The sequence below is a fragment of the Pteropus medius genome, unplaced genomic scaffold (genome assembly GCF_902729225.1).
Source record: "Pteropus medius unplaced genomic scaffold, Ma_sr-lr_union100, whole genome shotgun sequence".
Lineage (NCBI taxonomy): Eukaryota > Metazoa > Chordata > Mammalia > Chiroptera > Pteropodidae > Pteropus > Pteropus medius.
The window spans coordinates 7,972,814-7,991,089 of NW_024340692.1; positions in this window are offsets into that span (position 1 = coordinate 7,972,814).

Genomic DNA, 18,276 nt, shown 5'->3' on the forward strand with positions numbered 1-18,276 from the left:
TGAATAAATTATAATATCTTTCCATATATGGGCACATTTTTCATAAGTTTTTATTTATCTCAGTTAGATGTGTGTAAATTTTTTGTTATATAAACAAATAATGGAATTTAGAACCAATTTAAAATCTGCTTGAATGCAAGTGATATCAGAGTTTGCACTTCATAATTTTTATTTACAGAAAAGTTCAATATAAAATTTAATTTAGAGTGGATGTTTTTACACCTTTTTATTTCTTGTAAACAAGATGTCTCTCTAGTATACCGAAGGCATTATTCCAGATGCCTCACATTTTGCACTGCCTCCAAACAAATGGCAGTTTGGTAGGTATAGGTATGACATCTGCACCCAAGTAACTAGTTGCTTCAGGACATACTATGTACTGAATTTTGTCTCCTGCCAAATTAATATGCTGAGTCTTTAAACCCAATGTTATGTATTTATAGATAGGACCTGTAGGAGGTAATTAAGATGAGGTCGTAATAGTGAGGTCCTAATCTGATAGGAGTAGTGGCCTTATAAAAAGAGGAAGAGAAAAACTTCTTTCTCTCTGTCTCTACCTGCACACTGAAGATAGACCATATGAGTAAACAGTAAGAAGGCAGCTGCCTACAAGTCGGAAAGAGTCATCACCAAAAACTGAACATGCTGGCACTGTGATCTTGGAACTCTAGCTCCCCAGCTGGTGGCATTTTGTTATGACACCCCAAACACACTGAGAAGATGTTTTACATTGTATTAATCAAATGGCAGAATTTATTGGCATCCATGTGTATAATTAGCTTCATCTGAAATCAAAATTATCAGCATGTTTGACTTTTTGTTTTTAATAATGGACACTGTTTTTACAGTAATCATAAAGAGAATCAATAGTCATATAAAATTTTACCCATAAGCAGATATTTTGGAGTCATTTGCTCTTTGTATTTTGTTTTATTTTATTTTTCTGTACAAATTAGTATACTTGAAAAATATTGGGGTGGGTTATGAAGTATTTATTTCTTCTTACAATTCTCTCCACTCGTTTATATTAAAGAGCTAAAGTCTGGCTTGTTTGCGGGAAGATGAATGCCTTTATTATGATTGCAGAGCATGACTGAGAAAGGAGAAGACTGAAGTAGAAGCAGTAGGAGAGTTGCTGAGCTAGGAAAAGTGTTGCCTAGGACAGCTGATTTGTCATTGATACCTAATATGTCAAGGCAAGAAGGAAATGTGCATGCCTTCAGGAGAATGTAGGCTGGCAACAAGAATGTTGATGAAATGACCCTCTGTATGCAGTAATATGCCATGGTAAAGCATAGCAATTATTACCTGATTCTTTAGAGGACTTGGTCAATGTAGGCTTATTGTCTTTTGAACTAAAATGCCATGAGATGTATTTTTAAATATTTCTCTATATTTCTTAAATGTTATAATTTGTAAGACCTACCACTCTGATTTTATTTTTAAACCACAGAGAGATTTTGATGAAGCATGTTCATTAGGCTGCATTAATTATACATGCAACAACCATGAAACAGGTGTTTGGTTGTAAGAGGGGTATTTAATCAAAAAAATTGATCTTAAACTAATATTTCATTTTCTGTCCTTATTTATGGCCTCTCTTACAGAACATTAATAAAAATTATAATTAAACACCTAGGTCCTCTTTTGGGAAATACTCTTTTGAGACGAAGGCTGGTATACTTACACTATAAAACAATATTTTTATTTACATTTTTTAAAAAAATTCAGTTTTTCCAAAATATGTTCAATTCCACTGTGCTTAAAATAATCCAGACTGAGGGTTCTGAGACCTAAAAATCTGAAAATTACCTGAAATTCACTTGAATATATACCATTATATAAAGAAAATAAATCTAAATTAAAATATGATTGTTCTCGTTGAGTCTACACTTATTGGTCACCCTGCCTTCACAGTTGTAAGATTCTCTCTCTAAATCAATCCTTTCTGTAGGATTCGGAGTCACCTTTTGTGCTATTACTTTTAAGAAATATAGGTTTCAAATGATCTGACAGTAGGTAAGTAATCAGTTTTATTTCTACAGAAAGTTTATTATTTTTTTTTTATAAATTACACCAGGTGATGAGAAGTCTTTTAAAAATAGCAAACAGCTTTTCTTAGCCTTTAATATAGAAGACACTCTCATAACTTTATGTAAATTTTGAGTTATCATGTCTAAGCTCAACTGAGGAGGATGCTTGTAAATGTCCAAAGTCACACAGCTGATGGCTTTGTATTTGGAGCCGTGCAATGTATTGCCCAGAGATTTTGCCAGCAATGGCCCTGACGATGGTTTGCAAAGAATAATTGCTTCTGGGAACCTTTAGTATTTAAGTTCCAAAATGGCACTCTTCCTCTATGACCATGGAGAAGAAATAGGAGAGATGGTATATAAGGAAGAACAGGTCTTTAACTGGTTGTATTTTCCTTTATACCTAATTTCTCTTGCTTAAATATTGTACTTTTGGGCACAGACACACACACACACACACACACACACACACACACACACACATGCTGCATACACACACACCCTTTATGGGTCAAAAAGGTAATATCTGCTATAACCTATTCCACTAAACTCCAGGAAGCTCTTTACAGTGGAACTGGCTTTCTTTATATCCTTTTTATCAAGTACTTTCTTTGGTATAAATTAAAGTACTATATGCTTGAAACTCTTGGTTTTATTTTATTATGTTATTTCGTAACATGTTTTGAATAAGATTTTTGTAATCTTAGTCATAGTGCACACATATTTAATGGAATGTCTACAGCATATGCTACCTCTCCCAAAAGGGAATTCACAGGCCATTCGATTCTGTGGGGTCACTTTTCTTGTGGAGGAAATAAGAGAGTTCTTCTAATAACTTTTCCTGCTGAATAGAATGACCTGGATTTGTTGTATACTGGCAAAGTTGCTAGAGGATATTTTTACATTGCCATTTTGTCCTCAAGAGTTATCTAACTGATTTCACCATATGAAATTTCTTTCAAGTTTTTCACTTGACAATGTAGATATGCTGTTGGATTTGTAGTATAGACAGCTAGAAAGCAAGAGGTAAGAGTTAGCTGAAAATAGGAGGTAAGGTTTCATTTCTTTTACCATTTCTTCTAACCATTAAAAAAAACAAAAAACAAACAAACAAACAAAAACCTACCCAGAAAAAGAAAAGTAGCAAAATCTCTTGCCCTACTTATTATCTTATAGGAATGAAAATAATTTATTTTAATTATTATGAAATGCCTTTTTTAAAAGTCTTGAATTACCATGACAATCGCAGTTTGAAAGTAGAAAAACAATGTGTATGATCTAAACATAAATTTTAACCTTGACCAATCTGTACACAATTACCTTCTAATGTTTTACTCTGACTTGATTAAATGAAACATCTTTATTTCACACTTAGTTTTTCAATGGGCTGATTGTCATGCATAATACTTTATTTGTTGTTATTTGGACCTAATTAATAGATACAATAAGTATATTCACCAGTCTGTGCAAGTGAGATGTGCAAGAACATATGTCAGGATCCTTGGCTTCCCTAGTAACATAATATTCGTGATTTGTATATGGTAGATAATTAAAGGACATTGAATCTTTTTTTTTTAATCATTAAATTCTTGCCCTTTAATTTTCTCACTATTAGTATCAAATATGAATTATATGTCAGGCACACAGTTGCGATTAGTCAACTATAGTGCTATTGTGTTCTGTTTACTGGAATAGAACAATGGATTTCAGTTTGAGCTCTTTGAGTCCATTCTATCTGAAATTTCTTTCACCACCTCACTAAGTGATATTATGGAATATATAACTATATGTTTTACTAGTAGAGAACTCAATAAATTCTAAGCTATCTCTAAAACTCTGTACCTTAGAACAAGTTGATCTCTTTCAGCATATAGAAGAAAAAATTTCTCCTATATATAGCATTTCTAAACACACTTTAAACTTAAAGTGTAAACATTTAGAAATGGAGAAATACAGTGATGAGAGAAGGGATTACTGGTGTTAGCATTTCTAACGTGGACAACAAAGGCCCTTACCTCTGTCCATCTACAATGTACCCTCACCACAAACTATAATACTGTCATACATAAAAAAGAGGTATATAAATATATAGAGATATAACTATTGATATCAATATATTCACATATATTACACGGAATATTAATGGAATCTTGACAATTATAGTGTACAAAATATTTTGTTCTATTTTGTTGATTTGAAAATTAGTAAGAATAAAAATAAAGAAAATGTAATGGGTCTCAGATAAATTATGCTCAGACATAGATTTTTAAAACATTGCTTACAAGACCATAGCACCTACATTGCACTTTTCTCTGTTCTTCTAGCTAGCAATGGTCAGTGTCACTCAAAGTTTACCTTGGTATGTTAATAAAAGACCCAGGAGAGCATCATTCTGTTTGTACACCATGGGAGCTTTACCATTAGATACCTAGTAATGTTAATGTTTAGCAATTTTCAACAGACATGGGACATAAAGAAGTCATGTTTTTCTTCTCTCAAAGTTCATAGGAATTCTTATCTGTGAAAGCATTATCATGAGCAGCAAACGTCTGTTGAGATTCTTTCTATTTTCTATTGTGTACTTAGTGCTGGATTATAAAATGGAATAAGACAGTGACCTTTGAAAGGCCTACAAATTAGGAATGGAGTTTGAGGAAGTATGGGCTGAGATAAAATTTTAAGTAGAAAAGCTCTGTTTTCTCATGGTTTGGTTAATTTTCAAGTGATTTCACTCTATTACTTTTTGTATATGCTAACAATGCTCTAATCTTTCTTCTTCAAAAGAAAGTTGATCTGATCAATTGTCAGCAAATTCTTGTGAATTCATTTAATCCTTCCCCTATCTCTAGTTCCTAGAAGCATTTGTATTTTAAAAATGAGTATCTTCCAAATGAGGAACCTAAACTAATGGATCTCTAGTAGTAGACATGTCAGATTCTTTAGGGACCAGGTAGATATATCCTGGTGCTTATTAAGTCCAAACTCAAGGATAAGGGCCTATCTTATGTTCAAATAAATTTACCTAATGTATAATTCAAACGAGAATGCATCATTTGTTTTGCAACGCTTCCTCATATTTAAATTTTCAGTAGGTGAAAGATAACTTGGTTAATAATATATTCAAACATTTTATTTAAAAATTATTTGAACTTCTAAAACCATGAAAGATACAGGAAAAATCAGGTTATCTGTTGAGTTTGTAAATATTTGGAAATTTTATTGCAGTAATAATATATGAAATCTGAAATTCCTGAGAAAATAAAATCATCTTTTATTTATAAAAACATACTTAATTTTTAATATAGTTATATATATATATGTCGTATATACATATACATAATGAAATGTTCATAAATTATGATCAGTGAAGACCGCTAATGAATATATCATATTTTTAACAACCTGAAGTTCTAATTGTAATTATAATTCTTAAAATTGTGATTTTTTTATTTCCCAAAGAAGAGCTTCTCAAAAAATAAAAGAAATAAAGAAACAAAGGAGAACTGAATTGAGTATAGAATTGTCTATTCTACACACGAGCAAGTAAAATATGTATATGCATACAGTTTTATTGATTAATAGGTATGTGTTTTCCATAACGATAACTAAATATATTTGGCATTATCCTTATGTAACTTCCAAACTATAGTTTTATTAAAATTAAAGTCTTTATTAAAACACACATGAACTTACAACATCAAATAAAAATAATAACAATGAGAAAACAGTAACAATACAACAAAAACCCAACTCCATACATCTGAGTCTTTTGCCATTTTCTATCCTTCACTAATCTTAATTGAATATTTTATATCATGTGGGCCAGTCTTTTCTCCAACTGTTTTTCCACCAGGTTGACATCTGTGGCTCTGATGACACAACTTTCAACACAATTATGTCAGTTTTCTCCCAAACGGTTAGTTTGCTCACTTTTTAAATTTATATTTTCTCTATCTTAGATCATTTCGACTCTTGTGATTTGTAGGCTCAAATTATTTCTCTTTCTCTAAACCCTGGCTTCTGGTTTCCAATCTTGGATTGTTCCTTAATATATCTACCAATCCTTTTGTGTGATTGTTATCATCTACCTTGCATTTTCTCCCAGTAACTAGTTCAAGCCCTACCTAAGTCCTCTAGTCCCTACTACACCAATTTTTCCCCCCATTTTTTTTATTCTCTTATCTCATTGCCCTATTTCCCTTTGAGGACTGACTCACTTGATTCCTTCCCTCTGCTTAAATAGAAATTAAATGAATGTTATTCATCTAAGGTTAATTTTTCTACATGTAACTGTGAATTGTATAAGCATTTTCTCCCTTTATAGCAGCTTCAACCCTTTCCCGAGGCCCTTTCCATTAGCATTTACCCATGATTAAGAGCCTTTATTCTATAAAACATACCTTTCTTGGATATATGCCTTCCATCAACTATTACTGTTCTCTTTCTTTCATTTCACAGTTGTTTAGAACCTCTCTCTCTCTCTCTCTTTCTATATATATATATATATATATATATATATATATATATATATATATATATATATAATCACCTATGAAAATATACACACACACATATACATATATAGTTTTATTGATGATTAATTTCATAACTATATGTTTTCTCGTCCTCTAGTTTACTTATTTATTTAGATAACATACTCTTAAGTCCTTCAATTTTATTTCCGGTATTTTTGTCAAGGTAGGCAAAGTCCTCTTTTCCACTAAATCTAACAGCCTTGGTTGTTCACTATCTCCTTATTAACATCCCATTTGTTTACTGCTCTGGCAACATCTTCTTTGGTGATCTTCTTATGTCTCTGACTTTTCTTCCTAGTTTTTCCTTCATGAAATATAATTTGTTTACATACCATTAAATACGTTCAGCTCCAGAGTTACATTCTGCATCCTCTTCTATTCGTACTCCACACTCATTATAGTAATACCTACCATTGTGTCTTCACATAGTCATACATTAATTTGTTTTAAATATACATTTCCCATTATGACTTCTCTTCTGAAATTTAAATTTATCCCAAGTTTTTTTTAGAAAGCTACACTTGTCCTTTTTACCATCTCCTATGTAACATAAAACTGAATTCACACTTTTCTCCCAAAATATTTTCTCATCCCTTTCTTTTAACAAATGAAACCACCATCCTCTAAGTTCGATCCTTGATTTTCTTTTACCTTATAAATTCAGCCAGTACCAGGTATATATTAAAATATTTAATGACTCATGGTTTCAGTTCACTTCCCTTCTTCCTCATAACCATTAGCTCAGCTCAGGACATAATTCCCATGTAGATTTTCATATTTGCTTCCTTATTAATTGTTCTTCTTCTACTTTGCCCCACTCCCTTACAAGTTGTTCTTCACACTGCTGTTAACGTAGACTTTATAAAAGCAAATCTAATACCATCATCCTATATCTAAAATCCTTGGGCATCCCTAGACCTTCAGAATAATGTTTCAGTTCTTTAGTATAGTATAAATTTCTTCATGATCTGGTTTCTGCTGAACTCTTTAACGTCATATTTTATAATTCTTCCCCTTAAAATGCATGTTCTGGCCATACAGAATCACTTTTTACTTCTAAACAGGGACATCATGTCTAAGCATCCTTCCTTTACGTGCTTTAACTATTGCCTGGGATACATCTTCCATTGTTCTTTTACTCCTGTTCTATCACCACTTAGCTAATTCTTGCTCATCCTTTAGGAAGCTTGTCCTGATATTCCTAATTAGGTTAGTTCTCATTCCTCTTTGCTCTGCTAATATCCAGTTCAAGCTTTGTAATCATTCCAATTGTGAGCTTCCTGAAGACTTGAATAGTTTCTAATTCAGGTTTGTATTCCTGGCACCTAGCACAGTGTCTGCTGGTACATAATAATCACTGCTAGTTGTTGAAGAAGCAAGTGAGGGAACTCAGTCCTTTTAATCAACAGTGACAAAAAACTATAGTACATTTATGGAAAAACTGGTGAAATTCAAATAAGTTCTCTAATTTGGCTGATAGTACTGTGCCATCACTGTTTTTTTAGTTTTGATAAATGTGCCCTGGTTATAGAAGATGTATCTGGGGAAGCTGGATGAAGGAGATATGAGACTTACCTGTATCATTTTTATAACTCTTTTATAAAGCTACAGTTATCTCAAAATTAAAAAAAAATAAATAAAGCTTTAAAAGTACATACTCCCTCTTGCCCTTCCACTGTCCTGGATTCACAGAGAATCTTCACGTTATTCTATGAAATTTTATGAAATCAATTTTTTTGCTAGCAATTACTTTTGTACTGTGTATTTGTCTTTTAATGGTACTTGATTTGATGCCATTTATTTATACCATTTTGAGAGTAATAAGAGTAAAATTGCCATTATAAGTGACTTTCCTCCAGGCTCTGATCACTGAGTTATTGACACCCTCATATATTTTTTACAATTTTTTTCTTGTTGATTTATTTCTGCTTATTTTTACCTCTCATAGCATTATCTAATTTTTGTTAGTGTTTTAAAACCAGTTTCATTATTAATCTTTTCCTGATGATTTTGATACTTGATGAACACATATTCTTCCTTTGGATAGCAATGTCCCATTATACATAACTCAGTTGAAATTATATTTATTTGATAACATGGACCTATAACTGGGTAGAATCTGAAACTATAATGTTTTCAACTTTCTGCTGTTCTCTTAGAGAAACATGCAGCTTTATCGAGTATGCTTGCTCCAAGTCATGGCATACTTGGTGAGGCCTATGAAAAATATAAGTTTTATAGCAACCTAACACCTTTTATTCTGGTTTTCTGAAGGTATATCTTTCAGTTGTTTCTTGATTACCCACTGGAGGCAGGTGAGAGCTTCACAGCTGTTTGATTCAGAGGCTGATGTGTCTGTTCTTTGAGAACACAATTGGCAGCTTGGCAGTCAGCATTCTTCAATGATCAGTGGAGCTCAAACAGAATCCCTTGTTTTATGTAACTCTTTCTTGAAGACTTCAATATGTGTGCCAGCTGAAAGAAAATATCATATAAAATGAACCCTAAACTTTAAATCTAGTGAAGTCTAATTTCTTCTCTTTGGAATATTGTTACCACTGACTATAACAGCACTTTTGCAATACCTTACATAAGCTGAATGGATTTGAATAAGACTACCTTAATCACATTGAGAAACCAGAATGGGAGACATTTATATTCCTCTAGCAGACATATTACTTGCTACTAAAACTTGAATGCCTATTCCTTTTAAAGCTTTCTCCTTTTTTTTTTCCTTTGGCAAGACCACAGTTTCTGACTATACACTAACATCTCTAGCTATGACAGATGTTGCATTTAGATTGACAGGGTGTCTGAACAATTCAGAATTGTTTGATGTATACAAAAGCCAACACTGTAGTATATAACTGGTATTACAACTCAGCTTTATAGACACTCAGCAGTCTCGTCTCTCACCCTTTTTAAAGGCAAGAACAGGGTTCAATTTTGGCTCCTGACAAAACAGCAGGAGAGTAGTTCTTTTTGGGGTGTGAACAGAATATGAGGGAGGCAGTAAAACAAAATGGGAAAAAAAAATTCATGAATTAGGGATAAGATTTCAATACACAGTTCCCCAGTACTTAGCTTTATGTCTGTGGGGAAGTAACTTAAAGGTTCTCAATCTCCGTTTCTTTTTTTCTTTTTTAAATGCTAATAAAAGGAACTGTTCTCTTTCCCTTATAGAGTTGTCATTAATGAATTTGGAAGAGTTGCTGTGTAAAATGGAAAGTCCCAAACACATTTAAGTTGATATTGCTGCTGTTTAGCTCTGAATTTGATATGGCTTTGGGCTCTGGTTTCTACCTCTAAGTTCTCATCTTTAGCACTTTTCACCAACGTTCCTGAATGTCCACATTGTCTGAGACAGTAATACCAAGTGGAAATCAACTAATTCTCATTTATTACTTAAATGTATGCCGAAGTTTAGTGAGCAGAACAAACCTAAGTTTTCCCTCATTTAAAGCTATGAGTGGATTTTTTTCTAGATTTTTTTTTTTTAAATAAAAAGCCTAAAGAATCAATTTGAATATTAAACTTAACACTGGCTTGTAATGACATTCATTTTGAGACTGTTTACATGCAGAAAGGAGAAAGTTCAACATGTATATTATCTTTGTCTTAGAAATAGTTTTCTCCTTTGGCTCTGGACTTCAAAATCACCATTTTAATGAGACTTTCCCATGTATCTTTTCTAAAATTACAGTCCCTTTCCTCACCTTGACACTTATTATCCCCTTCCTGGCTTTATTTTCCTCTCTAGCACCTATAATTATCTAACTTAGTATATGTTGTATTCATTTATCTTCTTTAATGTCTAACTGGCCTCTTAATGTGTAAATGCCAGGAGGGAGGTAAGATAGTTTTGTCTATCTTCTTTACTGCTATGCTTTCGGTAGCTACAATAGTGTCTGGCATAGTAGCCTCTCAAACATATTTGTTAATTAAATGATAAAGTTCTAAAAAGAATTAAATATCTTTTTCTATCTCAAGTATTTTTCTCCATAATTAAACATTTCAAATCTCATTAGGTGCTATTAGAAATTATAAGTTACAATTTCTCTTACACAATCTTAATCTGTTTAACTTTCTGGCCACCAGGTGATTTTTTTTCCTCATTTAGGTTTTAAATAGGTTTTGACTAATTTCACAACATTTATTTGAAGACACCTCTTCTTGTTAATTTGAACTCCAACATGAAATGGTGATTTTTTTTCTAAGTCGTGATTAATTTTATAATAGCATACTGATTATTCATTAAAATTAAGTAAAAAAACAAAAAACAAAAAACAAAAAACAAAAAAAACCCCACCTTTATTGGTTCTTTTATAAGCAGTGATTCTCATTTCTGCACATTAAAATCTACCAGAGAGCTTTAGAATGTGATGTCAGAGCCTTACCTTGGACCAATTAAATCAGGATCTATCATGGGGTAGGGACCTAGACCAGGTTCTTTTTTTTGTTTTGTTTTAAATACTCTTGGTGATTCCTCTTCTTCTTCTTTTATTTTTTTTTTAATTAAGCTTATTGGGGTAACATTGGTTAATACAATTATATAATTTTCAAGTGTACATATTATAATTTGACATCTGTATATTCTATTGTGTGTTTACCACCCAAACTCCAGTTTCCTTCAGCTACCATATATTTGATCCCCCTTACCCACTTCACCCTCCCCCTTCCCCCATGTATTTGACCTCCTTGACCCTCTCCCTCCTCCCCCCCTACCATTCTGAACTATTACTATAGTCATGTCCAGAGTCTGTCCTGTTCATTTGTTCCTTTTAGGTTTATATCCCACATATATATACACACACACTCACACTATATATATATATATATATATATATAATCATATAATGGAATATTAGCCGTTAGAAGAGATGAAATACTGCCATTTGCAACAACCTCAAGATAGACCTCGAGATAATCATGCTGAGTGAAATGTCTTGGTGATTCTAATGTGCTTCTAGGATTGTTCAGTATTAGTCTTCATTCTGTGATGAATTTGTCAACAAAGTAATTAGAGGATATTTCTTTCATTATTTCAATCCAAAAGTTGTACATTAAATAAAGTCCCACTTCATTCATATATCCTGCCATATGTTTCCTAATCAGGGTTGAGAAAGCATTAATATCTCTTCTCATTAAGGTGGAGGATAAATAATAAATGTTCAAAGGTAACTTCCCTTTTCTTTTAATTTCTCCAAATTGTTTTCTAATATGCTTTCATATAATCTTTGGTACCATTAACAAATAATGTGAAATTTTAGGTGAGTTAACTCTGCTGGGTATGAGTAATTATATAGATCAGACCATAATATTACAGTTTAGATTGTCTATGAATCCTCTGGAATTATAAATTTGTGTGCATTTTTATATGCATTTTTTTTTCCTGGAGAAAGGAACTATATATTTTATTAGATCTTGAATAGAGTCCGTGACCTTAAAAGGAGTGAACAGTTTTGGGACTAAGCGATCTTTGAATGTATTTCATTCTAGAAAGTTAGTTTTCTGACTCACAGAATGCTTGCAAGGATCAAACGAGATAAATATGTATGAAAGGAAATATAAACTATTAATATCACACACATATATCACGACAACCATAGTTACATGTTAGAGGAATCAATTATTAGAAATAAATATATTTGGTGACTTTAAAATATAAAAACATTTTAGTATTGAAAAAAAGGTTATGATCTCGAAAAGTGCAGATTTGCTTAAGGGATGCAAAAAAGAAGATAAGTGTCATGAGATGTAATCCAAAGCTAATGATGAGACTGTTCATTTGTCCACCAGAAGTTCTCCCACCAAAAATAGGTTGCAGAATTTTAAAAGTAAAATTTATTTTTTAAGCTATATCGACAACCTGTTAGGATGAATGGTTTTTAATAAATCCACCCTTTGCCATATAAGAGAAATATTACAAAAAGTTTCTGTGTTGATGAAAAGTAAAGACAAGAGAAGTGAAGTAGAATGTGATGATCTTAAAAGATGACGAGAAACCTTCAAGGATGTTTGAAAATCAGACCTTCAATTAATTTAATTTGCAACTGGGTTTATAGTGCACCTTTAATCATAGTAGCTGATGCATGAACTTGGAAACAAGTTCATTTCTATTTAATAATTATGGAGCAGTCAAATAGGATTTGATCACATGTGTGCATTTTAAAAATTCATAGTCTAGACTTTTTTTTCCAAGAAAAATGTAAAGAGTATCTCCTTAATTTGGCCATATATTTGATAGTAACTGAGAGTTTTAAAAGATTTTATGCAGATCCAAAGAAGGGTGGAGGCAGGCTGAGTGTATAATCTTTGGTTATTCCTAGTGATCATAATTTAATAGTTTTAATCACAAATTCTTTATTGTAAAACTTCAAGCTTCATCTGTATAATAAAGGGTAAAATGGATAATGACTGGGTAGACTGTTCAGCTTCATTAAAATGCCTTGTGTCTATCTGAATTTTCTTTGGTAACAGTTTGTAATACTAACTGAGGTATGTAATTGACCTGATTTTTGTTCTTTTTTTGAGGGAAAGGAGGGGAAAGATAAGTATTTCTTTTTTCTTTTTTTCATATATGTTTATCGTTATAGAAATTTTATTTTTACTACTAATTTTTCTTCCCACATTTCCCCTTATATCTCAAGCTATAAAATACTTGCAGTAGTCAAATAATTTAAAGTCTTGATTCATACAAAAATATATGTGCTTAAAAAGTGATCTTTCTTTCTGTTTGTGGATTTGAGACTGTATATGAAATAAAAGAGAAAGGTGATGTGACTTGCTTTTACCTAAGTGCAAGTGAAACCTTCTGTTCATGTGGTAGAACAAACTGGAATCAAGTGAGTGGCAGGATTATTATTAGGACCTATAAGGCCAACAGCTCTTTTTTCTGTTTGTTTGTTTGTTTTGGTGTTCAGATACAAATATAGTGTTTCATATTACTTATTAATTATATGCATATTTATTTTTTAAAATTAAATTTTTCTCTCATAAGCCTTGGTTTATTTTGTTCACCTGCTAGGCCATTTTGGGAAATAATAACTTTAATATATTGAGTCTCTTTTCTACTAAAAGATAAACTTTAGAATCTGGGGTGGCATGTTAGGTACCCAAGAAAATCATGTCTTGCTGCTCATTACAAACAGTATTCCTAAAGGGTGTTAAACCAAATCTATGGAACAGCTGAATGTTAATTATAATATTACTCTGCAGCTCATTTGGTTTAAATGGATTATAAATTATGCATGAAGCAAGCAACACACTAGCAATATTTCTGTTAACTGAGGTCGTGACCCTTCTTGTACCTAATCTTTTAATGTGAAGCTAATAATAAAAGACCAGTTATTAACTAATAGACTAGGTAAGCAATTCAGTGCATGGTACATAATGATTCCCATATTACATTTTTTAACATTTTCTACTATTTATACCATATTTTAATGGCCAATTATAAGAAATGGAATATTTTTATGAAGCAGTAAATGTAAATTTTTGTATAAAAGGAAAATACAGACAGAATAATAGAGAAAATTAATGTTTAACATGTCTTTCTATCTTGTTTTCCTTTAGTATGTATTACATAGTCGATATGACATATATACATATTCATCTCTTTTTTACTAATTTTGTATCCTCCTCAATGAATTAAGTTAAAGGTTTGAAATTAATTTGCCATATTCGTTGCTACATTTATTATACAAATAAGATTAATAATTTGTGCATTATAAAATATTAATAAATATTCTACAAACCAATTTCAGTTATACCATTTCAAACTACCCAAAGAAAAATATACTTGAACTACATTTATATCTGTCCAAAAACTGGGTTACTGAACTCATTCATTAATTTATAAAGTTAAGATTTCTTGAGCACATACTGGGTGTCAGAAAATGTATCAAAAACTGAGAATACAAGATTAAAAGAGAGAGGTTTGGGCCTTGATTGTGGGGCCAACTTACAGTTTAGTATTCATGTTTATGTCATGTGATGAAATACATGGAAAATAATTCAAATATTTAAGATAGTAATGCCTTGTATGCCAACCATTCTTAATGATAAAATAAATAGTTTGAATAAATAAGTTGCTAATTAGTGCTAAGATATTTTTTCTCCAATTTATTCTCTAAAGCAAGGGTCATCTATCTTTGCTTGATGTCTCAAAAAATGCAACAGTTTGTAACTAGTGTAGTGTACGTTTGGAAAACTTTATTGCTCTGTCCCTGAATGTGTTTTTATCTTAATAGATGTTTCAGATAATTGCTTAAAGTGCTCTAGAAAAATTCAAAGATTAACAATTCTCTGAATTCTGTCTTCATTAAATAAAATTTGTTGTTTTTTTGTATCATAGCTATCACAAAAATTAACCTATGATTCTGAGAATATAAGCAGAATTTATGAATTTTTTTCTCAATATTAAAGTATTAATATATATTATATATTAAGGACAGTTACACTAGATTAATAATGTAATAATTTTAAATATTTTAATGAATCTTAAACATTTGTTAGAAAATAGGTATTATCATTATAACCAAGCATACAAATACTAATATAAAAACTTAATGTGAAAACTCAGCTAGCCAATCTGTTCTTTCTATATGATACCAAAAACACAAGTTAACTATATTTTTCCTAATAAAGGAATTTAACTGACTTGATATTCTGGTTTTAAATAGACACGGCTTCTGGGTGACATTATATACCAGTAAGTTATCATTTTTCACATTTTAAATGTTTCACGTTTTAAATATTCAATGCCAGAAATCAAGTTATTTTTTTAGCATTCATTATTTAATTGTATATTTATAGCTTACAGAATTTCTTGCAATCTTTATCTCTCTACTTAGGAGTTACATGCATTTCTAAGTATGTTAAAATCTTTTTATCATTTTTGAAAAATTTCCCTCAATTTATAACTGCCAGAAGATAATAAATGAGATAATAAATACAAAGCACTTACAATAGTACCTGCTTCGCAGTAAAAGCTGATAAAGTTATCGGACTTTATTATCAGAGATGATCATTCTAGGCAGACCCAACTCCTAAAGGAGAATAGTAAAAGGTGGATGAGCATTCATTTTAGGTGAGGAATTTTTTTTGTTGTTTTCACCATAAATGTGACACCTGGAAGCCCAGATTCCTTCTTTAACAACAGAACAATTGTAAACTTGGTATTGAAGTGAAGTGGATTTTCCATTTAAACTCTAGTTATTCTTCATATCTCTTAACTCTGGGTGATTTCTGTCTTGGCTTTGCAGAAAAGAGATATTTCATCAGTAAAGTACCCTAGTGCACTCTAATTCCAAGACACTCTTGTTGCTTCCTGATAACTCCTGTTCGTTTCTTTCTCTTAAGTTACTCTTTGTGATTGTACAACATTAAGAAAGTGGGATATAGGTGTCAAAGAAACTTCTCTCCTACTAAAGGATTATAAATTATTTTCCTTCTGAAAATGTATTCCAGTCTTTTAAAATAGTTTATTCATTATAGTCATATTAAAAAGGGTTACTAATGAAGAGATCATTTTAGTCTAATTTTCTTAAGAATAAAATAGAAGAGCAGACAAAAAGGTAAAAACAATGTTAATATATATATTTCTCACATATGTAAAATTTAGTTCACATTCAGCAATTATTTAATTGCAAGAGAACATAAAAGATTGGCAATATTCTTTTTTTAAGCCATAATTTTGTGATTATATAGGCAGTCATTCCAGTAGTATTTGACAACCAAATATGCATACTAATATGTCAAATGTGTCTTCTAGAATTTTTACAATGATGTATTATATGCTGAAATTTGCTTAATCTAGAATCTTTTAGAAATGAAATTACATAAAAATAATTGTACTATTCTAATGTACATTATTTGAAACTGACACCAAATATACTGTAATTCAATAGTTTTAGAAAACCTGAGGTTCGTCTATAAAATTTTTGATTAAATGGCATCTTATTTTGTATAATAATTTGAAAATATTTCTAAGTTTTACAATTACTTATGTTCAGTGACAGTGTGTTAGAGAAAAATACCAGGACTGGGAGAAAAATACATGAAATCTGCTGAAAAACAAAACAAAAAACTATTGATCCTGAAACTTCGGACCTCCTCATCAAGTCATTTAATGTTTTTAAACCTCAATTTACTTAAGGGTTAAATGGGAATGGTTCAAAAGAATGATTTAGGCCAAATTCTTTTCTTAAAATTATATTAAAAATTTAAATTTATGTATATATAAGTTGTCTGATCATGTTGATAGTAACTAAAGTATTCCTGTTACGTTCTTATATATCAGAATATAAGCACATATTTTTTCTTTTAAAATAAATGCATGTAATCAGAGAATTTGATTATATGTTCATGGTGAGTGTTTTGATTAGAAAAAAAAAAAAGAATTAAGCTTCACCTTGATTTACTTTTGACTATCTTTAGGGGATACTGCTTACAAATGTAAGAAGAATGTATAATCTGAGCTTAAATTGAACTGATTATGTAAATATATTGAAAGTGAGTTGGAGGTATAAATCACAGATGTCGACTTGATGGAAAGTTTGTTTCCAGCAAAATCCCAAATCCCAACTTGTTAATTACAAGAAGGCATCTGCTATACAAATTTATGCTAAGCTAAGAAACATACAGATTAATGTTGAATACAGTATGTCAAAGAGGTATGGTACTATCTCCTTTTACTGGATGATTTAAGATATAATCGTTGTATTAGTGTGCATGACTGAAACAGATTGTGGTTATTAAGTACAATTACTAGTATTATAGGCAACAGAAGTCTGTTTGTTGCACACTTAAAATATATACCCAAAGAACCTGGGAGAAGAAAAAAGATGTTACATGTGAATCATTATACTCTGGGAAAAACATATTTTCAACTCAAAATAAAATAAAAATATATAATATAGAATAGGGGATTTAAAAAATAATAATATAAACAAAGGGAGGATTGCAATAATGTAACATTAACCTAGCACAGTCCTCAAGAATTGATCAAACATTATTAAAAGAAACCGTATGAATATTGTGCTCTATTCATCAGAATTACCACTTTCTCTCTAAAAATAAACCTCGATATCTTTTTATGAAGTCTAATATCTTTCATTCCTCTATTTATTGATCATCAATGCAGATATGTTATTACTCACCTGACTGTTCATAATTTTTGCCATTTCAATACTTTCTTGAATTGGTCATGTAGATTTGCAATAAAAAGATAAAGCATCTGTACCCAAAGGTTCCATGTTAACTTTTCCTTGCTAATTCTTCACAATTGCTATTACAAATTAGAAGTGACTTTTTATATAGCAAAGTTTATGTCCTCAGAGATCTAATTCTCATATCGTAATTGATATAAAAATTCAAGATAATTATATACATGTGCATTCTCAAGGGCAAGAAAGGAGGTATGGTCTATTTTATGAAATCAAAGCTAATATTTGTGATGTTATACTGTAACCTCAGTTGCAAACATGAATCTTTTCAATATGTCACCTTTGAGAATTATTTGTAACTACTCATTTTTATGCACTTATTTAACAATTATTTGTTGAACACAGTATATCCTGGGTGTGCTTTTATGTGTTGCTTATATAACAGTGATAAAGACAGTTATTCCTTGCATTCAGGAAGCTTATAATCTAATGGGGATATCAAGACAGTAAAATTTTTTAAGTCAGTAAGTACATATAAAG